This window comes from Callospermophilus lateralis, chromosome 4 (genome assembly GCF_048772815.1).
Source record: "Callospermophilus lateralis isolate mCalLat2 chromosome 4, mCalLat2.hap1, whole genome shotgun sequence".
In the NCBI taxonomy this organism is placed as follows: domain Eukaryota; kingdom Metazoa; phylum Chordata; class Mammalia; order Rodentia; family Sciuridae; genus Callospermophilus; species Callospermophilus lateralis.
This window is the reverse complement of record NC_135308.1, coordinates 26,337,913-26,345,309: the sequence shown is the minus strand read 5'-3', so window position 1 is coordinate 26,345,309 and position 7,397 is coordinate 26,337,913.

Here is a 7,397-nt window from a genome sequence, read left to right as displayed (position 1 = left end):
TAGAGAAAAGTTAATCTTTTTAACAAATGGTGCTGGAAAAACTGGAAATCCATATGTAGTAGAAAGAAATTTAACTCTGATCTCTCACCCTACACAACAGTCAACTCAAAGTGGATCAAAGATCTAGGAATTATATCAGAAATCCTGCAACTGCTAGAAGAAAATATAGGCCCAATATTCTAATATGTTGGCGTAGGAGCTGACTTCATTAACAAGACTCCTAAAGCACAAGAAGTAAGATCAGTAAATTGGATGGCATCAAGTTATAAAGCTTCTTCACAGCAAAGGGAAAAATTGAGAGAATAAAAAGAGAACCTGAGGATTAGAGAAAATCGTTGCCACATGCTCCTCAGATATATACCCAGGATATATATATAAAAAAAAAACCCTTAAAAACAAAAAACACAAATAACAAAATCAATAAATGGGCAAAGGAACTAAACAGACACTTCTCCAAAGAAGAAACACTAATGGTCAATAAATATATGAAAAAACATTCAATATTTTTAGCAATTAGAGAAATACAAGGTAAAACTACACTGAGATTTCATCTCAGTCCAGTCAAAATGGCAATTATCAATAATACAAGTAACAATGAATGTTGGCAAGGATACGGAGGGTGCGGGGGCAGGTACACTCACATATTGTGGTGGGACTGCAAGTTAGTGCAACCACTATGGAAAGCAGTATGGAGAGTCCTCAAAATACTAGGAATGTAATCAACATACGGCCAGTGTTTAGTACGCATCCAAAGAGCTTAAAATCAGCATACTACAGTAATGCAGCCAGATCAATGTTTTTAGCAGCACAATTCACAATAGCCAAGCATTGGAGCCAACTGAGGTGCCCTGCAACAGAAGAACAAATAAACAAAGTGTAGTATCTATACACAATGGAGTATTAGCCATGAAGAAGAAAAACTTTATGTCATTTGCTGATAAATAGATGGAATTAGAGACTATCATGCTAAGTGAAATAATTCAATCACCAAAAGTCAAAGGTTGAATGTTTTCTTTGATATGAAGAAGTTAATCCACAATAAGGGGTGGGGGATGTAAAAAAATAGAAGAAAGATCAGTGGAATAGATGAAGGGGAATGAAGGGAAGGGAAGTGAGATGGGATAGGGAAAGACAGTGGAATAAATATGACATAACTTTCCCACATACATATATGAAAATAACACAGTGAATCTCATCATCATGTACATCTATAAGATGCTAATTTTTTTAAAGACTATAAGTAAACAGAAGAATAATCCACAGAATAGAGGGAATAGAACCAGAGGAGGTAGGAGGGGAAGAGAGGGGAAATACTGAGGACTGAATTAGAACAAATTATATTCCATGCTTTTATAAGTTATGTCAAAATGAATCCTAAATTTATATATAACTAACAGAATCAGTAAAAAAAGAAAAAAAGTATTATTGATTCCTTTCACATCATGTAAGAAGAGATTATTACCAAATGATTATATAGAGTCTTTCAAAATATCTGTAATGAATAAGAATTTCCTTTACAGTCTAAGAATATGAACTGTCATTTTTAAAACAGAGAAAAATTTAAATGAGTTTCCACTATAGGCCTTTTTTCATAATAGTCCCCAAGGGTGGAAGCTACTCTGCCCATGTTTTTGGCTTCTAGTCCCAGTATTAAAACAACAGCTGAGTGACCAGAGAAAATCAACATCTTGATGTTAGCATTTTTTCCCCTTTTGAAGCGAAGTGGGTAATCTCTTGCCTAGAACAGTTAAAAATTCAACTCTATTTTTCTTCTCCAGGAAAATGCAGTAAACCCTGTGATGCCTACTAGGAATATACTCTTTACCTTCCATTCCAAGTAGGTCTAAAAGACTGGATTTGATTTTGAAAGTAGGAACCTGGGAGAACACTCAATAAATTCTCTAATTAGAGGATACCCTCATAGAACAATACAAAATAATTAGTTGTCATTGAGTCTTGGCATCATCTTATTTAGGGGAAAGAATTATATTTAATACTGAGGTGCATTATTGAGTTCTAACTGCAGCACTGGCTTGGTTTTTTTTTTTTTCCAGTATTCTCTGTAATGTTGTCATCAAAAACCTATGAATTAGAGTTCAAGTGTCTAAGGCCTTAGGGCTCTGGAGGCCAATTGGTGATTCATGGTTTGTAATAAACAGATGGTACTAATAAAACACCAAGTTCCTTGGAGTTGTACATACTGAAGCAGAACATAGTCAGAATGAACTGAAATTAAAAATGGGCAAGGGTACTGTTGGTCCACAGTGCTCATAAAAGCAATGCCAGAGATGTTCTAACATAGTTCTCCTTGTGTTTTAGATGAATTTTCAGACTCATGTCAGACTTGTGGAGGACTTCAAAGTTATGGAAATTGTTGCTTGTTTTTTAATGACTCTAGCATGAGTAAGATTAACTGGAATTGCTCCTGAAAGCTTAACAGAAAGTCAAGACTTAGAATTTCATCAGTATGGTAGGCAGGATAGTGGCCTCCCAAAACTGTCCACATCCTAATCCCTAGAAACTGAAAATGTTGTGTTAAATGGCAAAGGGGAAATAAAGAGGTAGGTAGAATTAATATTGCCAATAAACTGGCCTTGTGATGGGGAAGCTATCCTGGATTACCCTAAGTGGGCTTCAGGTAAATGTAAGGATCCTTCTAAGGGAAAAGGGGAGTCAGAATAGTGAGTATCAGAGTGATGTAACATGAGAGAGACTGGACTGGCCACTACTGATTTCAAAGGTGGAAGACAGTGATGAGTCAGGGAGTGCACCTGGTGTCTAGAGGCTGAAGAAGATAAGAAACAAGTTCTACTAGATCTTTCAGAAAGGACTTGAATTTTTGCCTGCTTAAGACACACTTTGACTTCTGACCAGAATTCAGAACTATAAGATAATAGGTTTGTGATGGTTTAAGCTCTAGATTTGGGATAATTTGTTACAGCAGCAAGAGGAAACTAATGCAATCAGAAATACATTCAATCATTTGTTGCTCCTTTTTATGTACTATGACATAGCAGTTCATCTCAGTTTGCATGTTCATTTCATATGCTTTTAGCTCACTGTACATGTGCATCTACAAATATTGCCACACAAGTTTAGGGATAGGGATCAGGATTTGTTTGGTTTTCTGTGCTTAGTGACTAATCGACATCCTACTACAAAGAAGGTAAATAAATTTGGAGCCTTTTCTTTACCTCATATGGCAATAACGCACTGTCAATTAGTTGGCAATCATGGACAGCACTATCCTAGGATACTAGAGAATTGGTAAGGGAGAATTGCACTATAATAATTCATGTCCAGCATTGCTTATTTTCTCTCTGATTTTTATTCTAACATTTTCTAGACACAGTTAAATTGTGTCCACTACCCTTTTTTGATATGTATATTTCTCCCCCAGTGCTGGATATTGAACCCAGGGCCTTGCCTATCCCAGGCAGGTACTCCACCTATGAGCTATATCCACAGCACAAGTACTCTACCTACCTATGAGCTATATCCCAGCACACCATCCTTATTTTAGATGAGGCACAGATTGATGCATCATTCCCACCCATCTCATCTTCATTATATCCCAAATCAATATTCTTTCAAAACAGAATTCTGATTCTCTGCATTCAAAATGGTCTTGATTGGCAGTTGAGAGAACATTAACAATATTTTATACCCTGGGAACAAACTGTCAAAGTGACTTAACAAGTATTAATAAAAGCACAACCTTTTCATCTAAAAGGCACAGTCCCTTGGGATTAGGGAGGGAGAAAAAGTCTTATTAATGTGACATAGTCAAGTGTCACTTGCCTAGAGTATTTTTAGAGAGAGAAAAATAAAAAGATATTACACATAATTTTGTTATATATAATAACAAATCATCCTCCAAGTGATTTGGTTTAAAAATATCTATTTTCAAATTTACTGTGCTACTTTTTTCTAATTCAGTCGTCAAGCTGTGGAAAAACAAATTATTTTTGAATGTCTCACTGTTTGCTGGTGAACTATTGTAAACAACAACAGGCTGTCTAAATTCACCATCAAAAGACGCCTTCAAGATGAAATGTGTCCTATCATGGTAAACACCAAGTAGAACTTCATTATATTGGGATCTGTAGTTAATTTTGAATTCAGTTTTGTGTTCTTAGACAGGGTCAGGAAGCACAAAACCTTCCACAATGTGTTTTGTGAGGTCAAAGACTTTTTTCTAAAAAAATAAAGCCAAAGTGTTCTGCTGCTCTTACAATGTGATCATCAAGTTGAAATGTGTACATGTTTTCCTCCCCTCTTTCCCTCTCATCTTCTTAGATCCTCTCTTCTGCACTGGCTGCTCTTCTCTCACCCTTCTCTCTTTTTCTGTTACTAGCAAATTCTGAAGATTTTGACAAATATTGTGCCTTCCACAGAAACAAGTATTTAAAAAGAAATTGATCTCACACATGATAACTGGGAAGAAGATAAAAGTTTGAGAAGCTCAGGTTTTTATTTAGGTGGAGGAAAATTGTTTCTAAATTTTTTTTTCTAGAAAATTTTGTTAAAATCTATGCACATCTTCACCACCAAAATATTTTTACTTTATGGGTCTGGAGTGTTCAATCCCAGAAATGCAAAAGTACAAAGCATAATGTTAAATCATCCCAAAGAAAGAAGTTGGAGAACTCCATGGAGAGGTTTTGGACATTTTATTACTCTTGTACTCCTTGGTGGCAGCAGGCCATGATACAATGGAGGGCCACGTTGTGCCTACAAGCAGGGGCAATATATGGGATAGGTTGCATGCTCATTGAGCAGGTGGATTTCTTCAGATGTAATGAGTCCATTCCTTCACAACCAAGGTCACTTGTTTTGATTCTCACCTAAGGATTGGAAATGAGGGAAGTGGCCCATTTCCCCTCCCCATTTCCTTCATTATCTTATTCTTTAGAGTCTTTATCTTACTGCAAGCTTTCCTAGACACAAACTGCTGTAAAACCCAACATGGAACTAGTTACCTCGTATTTCTTATTTTATCATTACTGTCTTTGTGTTTTCAAACAATTATTTAGTGTCACCTAGTACTGATGACTACTGATGTGGTGGGCATTTTACTACAGTATTTTCATTACATATATTCATTGCAATAGTTTAGTTATATTAAAAGCAAAACAAATTTCAATAAATTTCAAATTGGCAGCAAATATATTCCTTGGTAAAAATCAAGGCATTCTGAGTAAATTCATTAGAGGAAGAAGGCAATCCTCAATAAGATCAAATAGAAGCATCATATGTTGAAGTTGTAGGTGGCCACCAAGGTCATCTCATCAAATGCATTTATGTATAATTTTTAAAACTAAGGCCCATAAAATGCAAATGAGAAGCTAAAAGCTACAAAACTAGGTGAAAGCAAAATGGAACTAAACTCTGTTCCCTTTACTCAGACATAATGTTGAGCACAGAATATTAATCATGGTCTGCTGCTACAGCAGAAGCAAGTGTTCCTGGTTTCACAAGGCACTGGGAATAGGAAAATAGAATCCCAGTTCTCCAGAATGTGACTCTGAAGAAAAACTGTCACGACATCAGCACAATTCTACTTAACTTTCAATGTCCCAGTAATCAAGTGAAATCCTTTCAAATAATCTTAACTATGGCATGACAATTTCACACTCAGTCATGAGAATAAACTGAAAAGAATTATGTACAGGAATCTAAACATCACCAGATAATGATCTGGATCTTTGAAGGGCATAAAACAAAAGAGACTGTGGGCAAATAAGAAGGCCACAGAGCTGGTATCCTGTATATAGCAAATTAAAGTGAATTTTATGATGACTCTGTGATACCAGAATATAGTGCTGTGTGGGAAATGGGTTTCCTCAGTCTATATATTATATAAATACATAAGTACTTGTGTGTAAGACACAGACTGGGGGTAGCGTCCTTGTGAATTCTTTCCAAATATTATAAGTGGTTATTTAAATATGCTTCTGGATATACAGAGACCAGAGGAGAAGACATTTATATGTGTTGATATTAAAATAAAACATCAGGAATCAGTCACACCTAGATCTGACCTAAGTTGTCCCCTTATATGGATTCTGTCTGACAAGAGCAGGAAGTAGGGAGCATCCATTTTTTTTACTATAAAGGGCCAGATAGTGAATGTTTCAAGTGGTACACACCATATGGTTTCAGTCAAAGTACTCAATCCTTCCATGGTAGAGAGAAATCAGCCATATGATTTAACAGCCACATGATGACTACTGATGTGGTGGGCATTTTACTACAATATTTTCATTACATCTATTCATTGCAATAGTTTAGTTATATTAAAAGCAAAACAAATTTCTAATGATTGGAAATGAGTAAATGTGGCTATATAACAACAAAACTTTATTTATGGACATTAAAATATGAATCTCAAATAATTTTCATATGTCATGAAATATTCTTTTATTTTTTCTAAACCATTTAAAAGGATAACAACAATTCTGAGCTTGTAAACCATTCAAAACTAGTGATAAGACTTGGTCCACAAGCCATAGTTTGCCAACCCTTGGAACAAAGGAATATTGTGTGGATATCTGGTAATTAATTTTTATGATATAATCTCAAAATCTCCAATTTATACTTAAACAATTCCAAAGTACTTTAAATCATTTGTGTTTTGACCCTCCATAGCCACTTTGATAGTGAGATACACTTCCTTATTTTCTGGAATAACAATACAGAAACATCAAGAAGTTACTCCCTTTCCTTGGAAGCCTGAGATTTGGTGAAGTCTCACCCTGACATTGGAGTTTTATAGTGTAGATTGCTGATTAAAACATGTGTAATGGGTATTTCAGAGGAGGATTTGAAGATATTCCTTGGGATCATCCTAGGAATGCATTTTCTGGCTCCAACCAACCCATTCTCCCTACAAAACACCCATTTGAAGCCATTGTGTTAGTAGTTCCCTATCAGGTACATTGCATGGAAAATAAGACAACAAGTGGGATATATATGGTAATATATGTATGGTAACAACAGAGTTAACATGTCACTAACAAGGTTCTGAATAGGCTACTGGAATATACCTATATATTTATTGTCATTTGTAAATATATGTTTTTTATTTTCCCATATTTTTATTGGTACATGATAATTATACATGATGGTGGGATTCATTCCTACTTGTGCATGCATACACTATAACAATATTATTTGGCCAATACCATTCCCAAGTACATTTGTAATACATTTTAACATAAAGAAATATTACATCAAACTTTAATTAGCAATACCCCCAAATTTGCTTAGGACTATTAGAATATGAGATCATTATTTTATCTGTTTTATGTATTTTTTCTTACCAGTGACTAACACAAGAAAAAGAAAAATAAAATGTCTTTATAATTTGTTTATTCTTTGACTTTATGAGGTAT